Source organism: Ahaetulla prasina, chromosome 5 (assembly GCF_028640845.1).
Source record: "Ahaetulla prasina isolate Xishuangbanna chromosome 5, ASM2864084v1, whole genome shotgun sequence".
In the NCBI taxonomy this organism is placed as follows: domain Eukaryota; kingdom Metazoa; phylum Chordata; class Lepidosauria; order Squamata; family Colubridae; genus Ahaetulla; species Ahaetulla prasina.
Genome location: NC_080543.1, coordinates 49,152,867 through 49,165,106, shown reverse-complemented (window position 1 = coordinate 49,165,106; position 12,240 = coordinate 49,152,867).

The following is a 12,240-nucleotide window of genomic DNA, read 5'->3' as shown; positions in this document are numbered from 1 at the left end:
CACATTCCAGCAATGTAAGTTTCCTAGTGGGTTCATGGAAAGGCTAGATATGTATTATAGCATAACTTACTCCACCCACCCACCTCCAAATTTTCAGGGTTTTTTTTTAACCGTGTTCAAAATGGGTGTTTAATACATCAAATGAAGGCAGTAAAGTTAATCTTTGACTCAATCAACTAATTAAAAATCACATTCCTATTTTGACCTTCGTGTATGACTAATTACATAATTATAAATGAGTTTTAAGAATGTAAGATCACAAATTAGAATGTTATTGTTTTAAAAAAAGAAAGAATTAACAAATGCAAGGAAATAAATATAGATTGTTGTGTGTCTGTGACCTACAAGAAAGAAGAATATACAAGATCTGAATGAAGATGGTCTGATATTGTGGAGTTGATGTGATGAATTTATATATGGAAGTGTAACTGTAACTTCAATAAAATAGCAAAAATGTATGTCAGAAAGTATGAATTAGCTAGATTTTATGGGTGCATAAAAAGAATTCATAGGTTGGTAATAAGTACATGTTATGCTCCAGTGAATTGGATAATGGAATGATCATAGATAAACTTGGGGAATAATTGTGTAACATTCTGAATAATTACAATTCCAGAAGAAAAGATTAGTCTACCAGGTGACATGAATAAATGACTGAGAATAAGAGAATGCAAAAAAACAACAACAACACAACACAAGAGTTATTGGGTCATTTGGAGAGCTATGAATAATGATTGAGAATGGTGACTGGTGAGAATCTCCTCAGAAAAAAATATGTTTGCTTTTTATAACATTCTAGTTATAAGTATACATGGCAAAAGAAAATATAAATTTAATAAATAATAATAAATTCAAAATATGATTTATTTGAGTTTGATAAAACGTTAATAGTGGAGGATACAGGTGTAATCTAAAATGTGGAACAGATAGTTTTTGGAAGTGCCAAGAATGGCTCTTTGAAAAAGAAGGGAGCAAAAAAGAAAATAATGAGGGTGAAAGGAGGAGGATGGCAGGAAGAGAAGTATGAATCATGTATGAAAAGTTTTACAATATTTGCAAATGGATATTTTATTTCAATGTATTGCAGGGGGCAGATATTTTGTGACTACGTGTTTTTTCTTGTCTGAAATGAGTAATGTAACTTGTGTTCTATTTGTCAGGTTCTACTGTAAGTATACAGAGCTTACAACAGAGTTAAATGTCTGGAGGCAAGATTTATCGTCCTCTCTGACATGGAGCCTAGAAATTACATTCTTCCTTTTGGTTTCAGCAACATGCAGTAGCATATCTTATTTTTCTTACATTTCATTCACTATTTATTTTGTGCCCTTGAGCCATATTTGACTCCAAGTAATCACATAGATTGGTTAATTAATTAATTAAATTTCACTCATTAATTCATGCTTTTTACTAGTTACTTGTCATCTTTCTTTCTTTCTATTTTGCAGCCTTCTATGGCTGTCACCAGATATTGACTTCTGCCTATCATGGCTTTGGTTAATTGGGGCTTTCTCATAGCATTTTTTAAACAAGGTAGAAGAGTAGGCAGATTAGATTATCCATGTTAGTTGAAAATATGCCATGTGAAACATTGTATACTAATAGCAAGGATAGTAGTATTCAGTTTTGACATTTTGACATGGATACCTGCATATGTTGCATACAACTTAGTTTTAAAATAATTTCAATTTCAATATACTTCATACAGCAATATACGATTTTATACAAATTTCTCAACTTTATATGGAAAGTAGTAGACCCTGGTCATGGCTGCTCCATCTGCTGCAATAGAGCCTACTTTTGCAGATCATATTTTAAACAAAATAAAATGGCATGTTACATGTATGCAAAAATTCTATCCATCCAGAAATTAGGATTCAAGATATATGTCTATGAATATTTGATTTAATATTCTCTACTAGAGTTTATATAACGTCCAACTTACCAATCATTTTAAAGATATAGAGATAATTAGAGCAGTGGTGAAATTCAAATTTTTTTACTACCAGTTCTGTGAGTGTGGCTTGGTGGGTGTGGCTTGGTGGGCCTGGCAGGGGAAGAATACTGCAAAATTCCCACTCCACTCCAGGGGAAGGATACTGCAAAATCTCCATTTCCACTCCACTCCAGGAGAAGGATACTGCAAAATCCCCATTCCCTCCCCACTCTGGGGCCAGCCAGAGGTGGTATTTGCCGGTTCTCCGAACTACTCAAAATTTCTGCTACCAGTTCTCCAGAACCTGCTGTATTTCACCCCTGAATTAGAGGCCTGGAAAACAGAACGATAAGCTACAGATTTACAATGATTTGTGGCCATTTTAAAAAAATAATATTAACCCAATAATAATTTTTACTATTTCCTTATATTCAACTTCTGACACTTGTAAATCTTGGCAAATATTTCATTCACCATCATTGTAAAAAAAAGTTAATTTAGAATTTTTGGCTATTAAAATATCACTCACTCACCAAAAGGCAGTAAATGTATAGCCTTTCAAAGGTGCTTTTGATGAGTTTCTCAATCTTTCCAAATAGCCGCTAAAGCTTTTATGATCAGTATGGGACCTATAATTATTGACCTTAATGGAAAAGTACAGAGAAAATACATTGTTAACAAAGGAAAGGAGCGCAATGTCACATGTATGTTTAAATATTTAATGAAACTATATAGGTGCAATCTATTATGTGACAATTTAATTATATGCCAAAAATCTTTGATAAATAATATTGTGGTGGGACAGCTAATTAATTATTTAACAAAGAAATCAATACCTTCATAAATCATAGTTTTCCATGCAGACAGGCATTCTCATAGGCTTTTTCCTTAAAAAAGTATCTAAGAAACCTTGTTCAAGATTGCAGGAGCAATTTATTTTCAAGCCAAGACAAGTTTGAATTGAGGTTTAATCATGTCCTTGACAGGCATAAATTATGTTTACCTTATTTTTTTGCTCACTGAATGGCAAGCACTGCTTCATATGTGTTTTTATCCCTCTAATTTCTTACTAAGAACAAAATACCTCATTATGGCAATACCCAGGATGTTTTTCTCTACAGTGTATTTTGAACACAGATGGTAACAAATTAGACAATGTTTAATTATTATTCCCCCAAAGTATATATAATTTTGCTTGTTAAAGAATTGTTTTTATAAACTGATGCAATTATTCTTGTACATACATATATTACATACATACATACATATTGCACTACTATTAATCTTCTCATTGTTCCCATCACCAATCTCTTTCCGCTTATGACTGTGACTGTAACTTTGTTGCTGGTAATCCTTATGATTTATATTGATATTGATTGTTCCTCATTGCTTATTTGTACCCTATGATTATCATTAAGTGTTAAATTAGTACCCTATGACCATCATTTGTGTGGTAAATGTTGTACCTTGATGAAGATATCTTTTCATTTATGTACACTGAGAGCATATGCACCAAGACAAATTCCTTGTGTGTCCAATCACACTTGGCCAATAAAAATTCTATTCTATTCTATATCATTCTCTTCTCTTTTCAAGTAAGCAATGTTACGTAGAATACAGAAAAGGAATAAGAAATAATAAATCAAAAAAATCAAAGTAGATACTAAATAAAACAAATAAAAAGGAAACAGAAAATATTTTATACCAACACAATGTACCATACGTACCATATATTTATTTCTAGCTTTGCAAACTTTCTTTTGCTTCTACTACATTCATGTTTTTTTTTTGTTTTTTTTATTTACATTTATATCCCGCCCTTCTTCGAAGACTCAGGGCGGCTTACAGTGTGTAAGGCAATAGTCTCATTCTATTTGTATATTTACAAAGTCAACTTATTGCCCCCCCAACAATCTGGGTCCTCATTTTACCTATCTTATAAAAGATGGAAGGCTGAGTCAACCTTGGACCTGGTGGGACTAGAACCTGCAGTAATTGCAGGCAGCTGTGTTTTAATAACAGGCTTCTTACAGCCTGAGCCACACCGCGGCCCTCTGTCTTTTGTTCTTTCAAACTTTCCACTTCTTTTTCAAGATTACATCTCTCTCATCTAACCATTAAACAGATTGACACTATGTGAAAAAATACTTTCTTTTCTCAGTTCTAAGTTTTATTCAGTCAGAGTCACTAAATGACATTGATTGTAATGTTGTGAAAGGGGGAAAAATCCTCCCTGCTATTTTCTCCATTCCTAGCAAGATTTTATATATTGTACCTCAATTATGTCCCCGTTTATTTGCATTTTTTCTGGAGTTGAAAAGTTCCAAAAGTTTATTTTTTCTTCATGTGATAGGTTTCATGCCCCTGATAATTTTGCACTTCAACTACATGCACTTCTATCTTTATTATATGCTTCCTCAAGTGCTGTACTCAGAACTAAACTGAACACTTGTTGATGAAGGTACTTTTGCATGATTTGTATCTGCATCACACTCTTAGTAGCTGTATTTTCCATCCTTTTCTTAATGATCCCTCTAATGGAATTTGCTCTTTTCACAGGTATTACATGTTGGGTTAATAACTTCACTGAATTACCCATTATAATTCTAAGATATTTTTTCTTTTTAATTAATCACAGTGTGTATGTGAAATCAGGCTAACTAACCCAAAGTGTCACTTTATAATAACTCTAACTGAATTACAGTAAATTGCTTTGCAATCAGTTTGTATTGCCCCAACAAATTTGAATGATCTATAAAGTTAGAGAGCTCTTACTTTTAGGTCAAGATTGTTTACGAGCAAGTAAAATGCACCTGTCCATTTCCTAAAACAAGATTGTTAACTCCTGTCTCCTGGTCCCTACTAGAAAACTGTGTTAGCCTCTTTCTTACTTTACTAATGCCAACCACTAAAATCCAATTACAGATTGGGAGGGCAGGGGCAGGATGCGGGGGTGGTGGTTGTTGGATCTGTTGTCAATTCATCAACCACCTCCATTGTGATGCTTCCCTATTGGGGCTCCAAGCTAACTGGCATAGCCAGGTCTTTAGGGCCTTATGAAAGGTTAGGAGGGTTGGAGCCGACAATACATTGGGGAGCAAGATGTTGCAGACGGCAGGTGCAATAACAGAAAAGGCTCTTCTCCTGGACGCCACCAACTGGAATGACTCCTTTATTGGCACGGGTAGGACAGGTCAATCACAATGGGATGAGACAGTCTCTCAAATAGTCTGGATCCACGCCATGAAAGAATTTAAGGAATCTGTGATTACCAATACCTTCAATTGCACTGGGAAACAGATGGGAAACCCAATGGAGCTCGCCAAGCAGTGGTGTTATATGGGCCATTCATTGAGCCCCAAGAACCGCTACCCCAGCTGCACCAGCTGTAACTTCAAAATGCTCTTCAAGGGTAGCCCCATGTAGCGCACATTACAATAGTCCAACAATGAGATGACTAGGCTCTGAGTGACTGAGCTCAGGGATTCCTATTCAGCAAAGTCTGCAACTATATATCCTCAAATAAATGAGCATATCATGGAAGTCAAACAAATCAGCTGTTATCAATCTGTTCTTATATAGAATATATAGTGCTTTCTCAAAATGGGTAAGCATACATGCTTATATTGGAAAGACTCTGGAAAGAGGATGTTTGCTGGCACAAAATCTAAAGTGGCTTTTAAGATGTCTCATCTATTTATAAAAACAAAATCCTGTACAAAAATGGCAACAGCGTCATTATATAATAATATGTATAGATCTAGGGCTTCCGACCATGGCTGTAATATAAGCTGAAAAATGTGGAACCCACAACTCACTCTACTCTGAAATTCTTCAGTTACTTTCGGTAATTTCCTGCACATTTCTCTGCTATCAATGCCTGCCAGTAAAAAAGAAAGTGCCAAAGTAGGTCAATGATATAAACTTACCAACTCACTTGACCTACTTTTCATTCCCTGCAGTATGAGAATAACACAGCAGCAGCACTCCAGAGCAAGCAGGCAGCAAAGAGAATGCTTGCATATGTTAAGATTCAGAATGTTCATAGAGATTATTGTGTTCCGTTAAGAAAAACTGGAATGAGAGAGAGAGAGAGAGAGAGAGAGAGAGAGAGAGTAATCATTATTCTCTGTTCTACTTGCTCCTGAATGACAGCAATCTACCCTTCCTGCATTATTCTTTTGTTTCTATACCATTTCTCTTTTTTATTATTTTTGATGTTTCTATAAGAGTAGAAATCAGTAGCAGTATTTCTTTTCCCATCATTCTGACTGTGGGCATAGTAAGAATACTGAAAATGTGCTCCTATTTGCATTTTCTTAAGCTTCTAAATGATGGGAGAGATTGGTCTCCAGTATTTTGCTTAGCTTGTTCTGTCCATCAAATCTAATCTAGGAATAATAATAATAATAATAATAACAGGAGTTTGGAAGGGAAGCAAAAGCCTACAATTTTGGAAACATTATATCCTTTGCCCAAACTCTCTAATGGGAAGTTATAAAAGATCTGCAGACAAAACAATTTACAAGAACTTCTGGGAAGCATTAGCAACTATTTAATGTATATGCCTTTTGTCAATATATACAATTTAATTATCCATTTTGAATAATTCCATGCACTTTAGCTACTTATACTACCACATCTAAGTAGATTTAATAGATATGTATAATAGATAGGAGTTTAAAGTAACATAATATGCACTATAAATCTTTGTTGAATCTACTGCACATGAATACATATAGTAAGTGGTTGAAGTTAATCTTCTGATAGTACTGATTTTTGTGTTATCTTTTCTTCCACCTCCCAGAAGCATCTATATATTTAATAATAATAATAATAGTCCGTGAATATTGTTAATTTTAATATTTATCTAATAGAATGCTTTCACCAAATAATGTACTTTAAAATGACACAGTTGTCTCAAGGTTACTAATAATATAATCTTATAGACAAGGTTTTCCTAAAATGCATATTTGTCTTCTTTTTGGTAAATTTGAGAATAATAAGACAGTGCACCAGAATTTTTTAGTATATCAAAAAAGAGCTTATTTTGAAAGACCATGTTGGTGGACTTAAAGAATTATAGAGAAAATTACATAGTGTCTCTGTAGCTCCTAATCAAGAAAGCAGAAGGAATTAAAATTTCACAGCATGTACTTAATGCTCAGATAAATTCAGTATTATATTCTGTTTATATTCTTCATATAATTTAAACTAGAATTATTTCTAATTCTGATGGAAGTAAACCCTAACCCTTGTACTTAAATAAAATGTGACATGTATAACTTGAAGAATCTATACTTTGATGTATGTGACCGAGAGCTTCTGGAAATATTTTTTTTCTAAAGCTCAGTCAAAAATAATGAGTTACCCTCTGCACAAATATATGTCTTTTTACAAGAAATAGTGGCTTCAGTTTTAAAAAAAAACAACCAACAACTTATCTACTAGCAATATTGTCTGATTTTTCAGATATAATTTTATACCCATTACTTTATGATATTGTAGCAATATAGTTATCATACTTGAATTTAACAGAGTAGTAGACAACTTTTATGTTTGCTTATCTTTATTTCATATCTGCTACCAACATTTTTGAAACTATAGCTCTTGAACTAAGACTTTAAAAAAATACGAAAAGAATAATTGATTGTCGGGGCCTAACTGCAGGAACTATAGGGATGTGGTGGCTCAGTGGCTAAGACACTGAGCTTGTCAATCGAAAGGTTGGCAGTTCAGCAGTTCAAATCCCTACTGTTGAGTAACGGGGTGAGCTCCCGTTACTTGTCTCAGCTTCTGCCAATCTACCACTTCAAAAGCACATAAAAAATGCAAGTAGGTGGGAAGGTAACAGCGTTCCATGCACTTTTGGCATTTAGACATGCCAGCCACATGACCACAGAGATGTGAGACAGCGCTGGCTCTTCGACTTTGAAACGGAGATGAGCACCGTCCCCTAGAGTCAGGAATGACTAGCATATATGTGTGAGGGGAATATTAACTTTATCTTTAACTGCAGGAATAATGCCCTACACTTAGACAAGGTTTTTATTAATAGCAGACAGACTGAAAATAAAAATTTGGAAAAACAAACAAGAAATATTTATGGGTTTTAACATTATATTTTATGACAAAAATGATTTACCTTGTTGTAGCACCTCCCATGCCACAAGTTTTAAAAGGATCTACAAATCTACAGAATGAATTTCTTTGACTCCTGTCTTGAAGAAACTGGAATTATACAGTGTTCTTTTTTTAACCAGAAAACCTAAAAAGTATGAATCAGCCTATTGAGATCAAGCTAGAAACATATTGCTTTGGAAAGCTTTAAATTCTCTTCCTATTTGGATTTGGTTTTTGAATTTCAAGGCATACTTCCAACATGATTTCAAGTTTCAAGTTCTGCCATAACTCTAAACGAAAGAAAATTGAAAACTATTATCAGATAATAATTAATGGTAGCTTGACAGATAGTTTTAAAATTGCGAAAGGAACAAGGCAGGGGTGTCCTTTATCACCTTTATTGTTTATTTTGTCTTTGGAACCTTGGATAAGATAAGAGAGTTATTGGATAAGATAAGAGAGTTAAGGGAGATAGAGGGTATTAGAATTAGAAGACATGAATATAAAGTCAGAGCATTTGCAGATGATTTGGTTGTTATGCTGACTCAGCCTATAAATTCGAGTGTATATTTGTTGGAAGTAATTAATCAATATGGTCTCAGGGTTTAAAGTGAATCAAAATAAAACAAAAGTGTTAACCAAAAATATGATTAAGAATCAGAAAGAAAAACTAGAGGAAATAACAGGATTTGAAATTGTAAAAAAGGTTAAATATTTAGGAGTCTTTCTTACTTCATCAAATGTAAAATTGTATAAGAATAATTATGATGTGTTATGGAAAAAAATTCAGAAGGAAATGAATATTTGGAAAAAATTACAATTATCTTTGTTGGGGAGAATAGCAGCTATAAAAATGAATGTTTTGCCTAAATTCTTGTTCTTGTTTCAGATGATACCAATAATTAAGAAAGACAAAAATTTGGAAGAATGGCAGATTGGAATTAATAAATTTATATGGGAAGGGAAAAAAGCGAGAGTCAAAATGAAAATAATGCAAGATACACGGGAAAGAGGAGGATTAAAAATGCCTAATTTAAAACTGTATTATGAAGCAGTTGTTCTTTCGGTAATAAGTGATTGGTTTAATTTGACGGAGGAAAGGATTTTGAATATAGAAGGTTATGATTTATTATATGGTTGGCATGCATATTTATTGTATGATAAGAAAGTAGACAAAGCTTTTAAGAATCATGTGTTGAGAATTTCTCTTCTGCGTGTCTGGAAAAAATATTATTATAAGTTAAATTATAAAATTCCTATATGGGCAAGTCCTCGGCATGCAGTAGAGAATATAAATATAGAACAGGAACAAGAAATGATTACTTATAAAGATCTTTTACATAATGAGAGGGGAAATTTACAACTAAAATCTTTGGAGACATTAAAAGAAGAAGGGAGGAATTATACTTGGTTTCAATATGGACAGTTAAAGGCTAGATGGAAAGAAGATCAGAAAATTGGTATTATTCAAAATGAAGAAAATTTGGTTAAACAAATTAGAAATCAAACCCAGGGGCATATAAAGAGATTGTATACTGTGTTGATAGAAATAGATTCTGAAAGAGATTTAATAAAGGATTGTATGATAAAATGGGCACAGAATATTCAAGAACCAATAATGTTGGAAACATGGGAAAAAATTGGGTTAGGAATGTTAAATTTACGCAAGCACAGAATTTAAGGGAAAATTTTTATAAGATGTTTTATAGATGGCATTTAGATCCTAAGAAATTATCATGTATGTATCCAGATATGCAAGCGAAATGTTGGAGATGTAATTGTGATGATGCTACATATTTTCATGTATGGTGGACTTGTAAGAAAATTAAGTCTTTCTGGATAAGAATTTGGTGGATTATGCAGAATGTTCTGAAGAAGAAGATAAAGTTCCTACCACAATTTTTCCTTTTGGGAATAACAACAGACTGTACAGTGATTGAGACTAAATTGATTTTGAACTTAATAACAGCAGCAAGACTGTTGATTGGACAATATTGGAAGAAAAAAGAATTACCCACAATAGAAGAATGGATATTGAAAGTTTCCAATTTGGCTGAGATGGCTAAAATCTCAGCCTTCTTGAAAGACAGTACTCAAGAAAAATATCTAAATGAATGGAAGAATTGGATTGATTATATTCAAAATAGATATCAGATTAAGAAATTTCAGATTGCCTTTGAATGAAGGATGTTGTTTTTGATTTTAATGGAAGAAGTCAGGTTATGTGAGAGAGAAGGATTATAATTGTGTTAGATTTTAAAAATTTAATGTATGACTGTTTGTTTATTGAACTATACCTTGTGTTTGCTCCGGGAAGTCAGGGGGTGGGGAGGGGGGTTTTGGAAGGAGGGGGGAAGGAGGGGGAGGGGGAGGGGAGGGGAAAAATTTAATTGTTGTTGTAAAACCTTTTCAATAAAAAAAAAAGAAAGAAAATTGAAAACTTTATTACAGTAATATAACAGCTTCACATCACAGTTTTGGCAATTACTAATTTTGACCTTTATTCATCTGATTTCTGATTCCTCAAAATGTAGTTTGTTTATAGAAGTATAAAAAGTGTAATGAGTTTTATAACTACAATGTTGCAAAAGGCATATTTCTATCAATTTCTGAAAAGCCTTCAAAATAACCACATAATGAAGGAGAACAGACATCCTCCAATTATACAATTGGTTCTTTAATGGACAAGAAAAGAAAATTGAAATATTTTTTATTGAGCATATTTGTTTTGTACATACAAAGTAATTAAGATAATTAGTTTAATATAAATAAAATCTACTCAAAATAAAAATTGAAAATTGGGATTATATGGTAATAACAAAAATTAAATCATGTACATGTCCCTGCTTTGAAAAAGAATATGAAGAATTGGTCTTGACTTTTCATAGCAGAAAACAGAACCTCTCCGTTAGTCTTTAAAGTTTTTCAAGCTTTTTTCCTAATATATACAAAAATTAGATTCATATATGTTCTGAAGTCATATTAATTTAAGTTAACCTTTACTGATTCTTCTATTTACTGACATATTTCTATGAGCAGTTCCTATAGCCTTCCAATTTATAATGACTACAGTGCTGATTTTTTTCTAGTACTAGAAGTTCTTGTGAGTAGAAAATACTTTCTAAGGCATCTTGGATTTGGAATCTCTACCGTACAGTATTTCAGTACATTTCTTCAATCTTTCTTCTTCTTGAATAGTTTGAAGACATTACTGTTGATTTATCCATACTATTATCCAATTAGTTTAGCATACCGATTTGTGGTTGGAATCTCCTTAAATACTCAGAGGTATTTTTGGAACTTTCCTCCTATTTTTTTAAAAATGGTGCTATGTGTTCAAGGTCATATAGTGGAAACTTGTTGGGTGGTCTCCTCCTCCCATCATCTGTTCTACAATTAGGATTTGATCATGTCTTTAATCCTATCACTTAATTCCTCCACTTTTTTTGAAGCAATAATATAGTACTTTTGATTTCTCTATCTGAAGTGTCCATGTATGAAAGCATAATTTTCTTATTTAAAACTAATTTTAGCCATGAAAAAATAGCTGGAATGGCAAACATAGAAAAATAGAAAAATGCTACATTTTAGTCTCCTAAGACATACAATCCAACTATGTATTTCTCAGTAATATTTCCACATTTGGTATTCCAGTATGCAGTCATTAATAACACATCTTTGTTGCATATTCTATCAATTTCAAACTGAATTTGAAGAAAAACTAATCAGACTCTTCTGCATCAGTGGTTGGAACATCACTTGGATGAGTGCCATATTATAAGTGTTGTCCACAATGTCTAATTGATATATTTGGTCATTGATCTCACAATAGTCAAGTTCTATTGTTATTTTACCCTTCCTAATTAGAAAAGCAACACCTGTCCTGTGTAATACACTGTTATTCCTAATGAAAGTGTCCAGTCCCTGTCAATTCACTGATGCTTAAGATCTCAATTTATAGTTGTTTTATTTCATCCTTCACTGTGTTCATCTTTCCTGCATTCATGCTTTTTAGTTCCATGTTCCGATTCCAATGTAGCTTCAGATTTTCTTTTTTGTGTGTGTATGGTATCATCAAAAACTAAATGTCCCAAAATTTTTAATCTAATCACATTGTAAGCAGTCCAAAAGATCCTCATCTCTTCCTCAGTAGCATGTTGAGTGCAATCTGACCCAGGGGC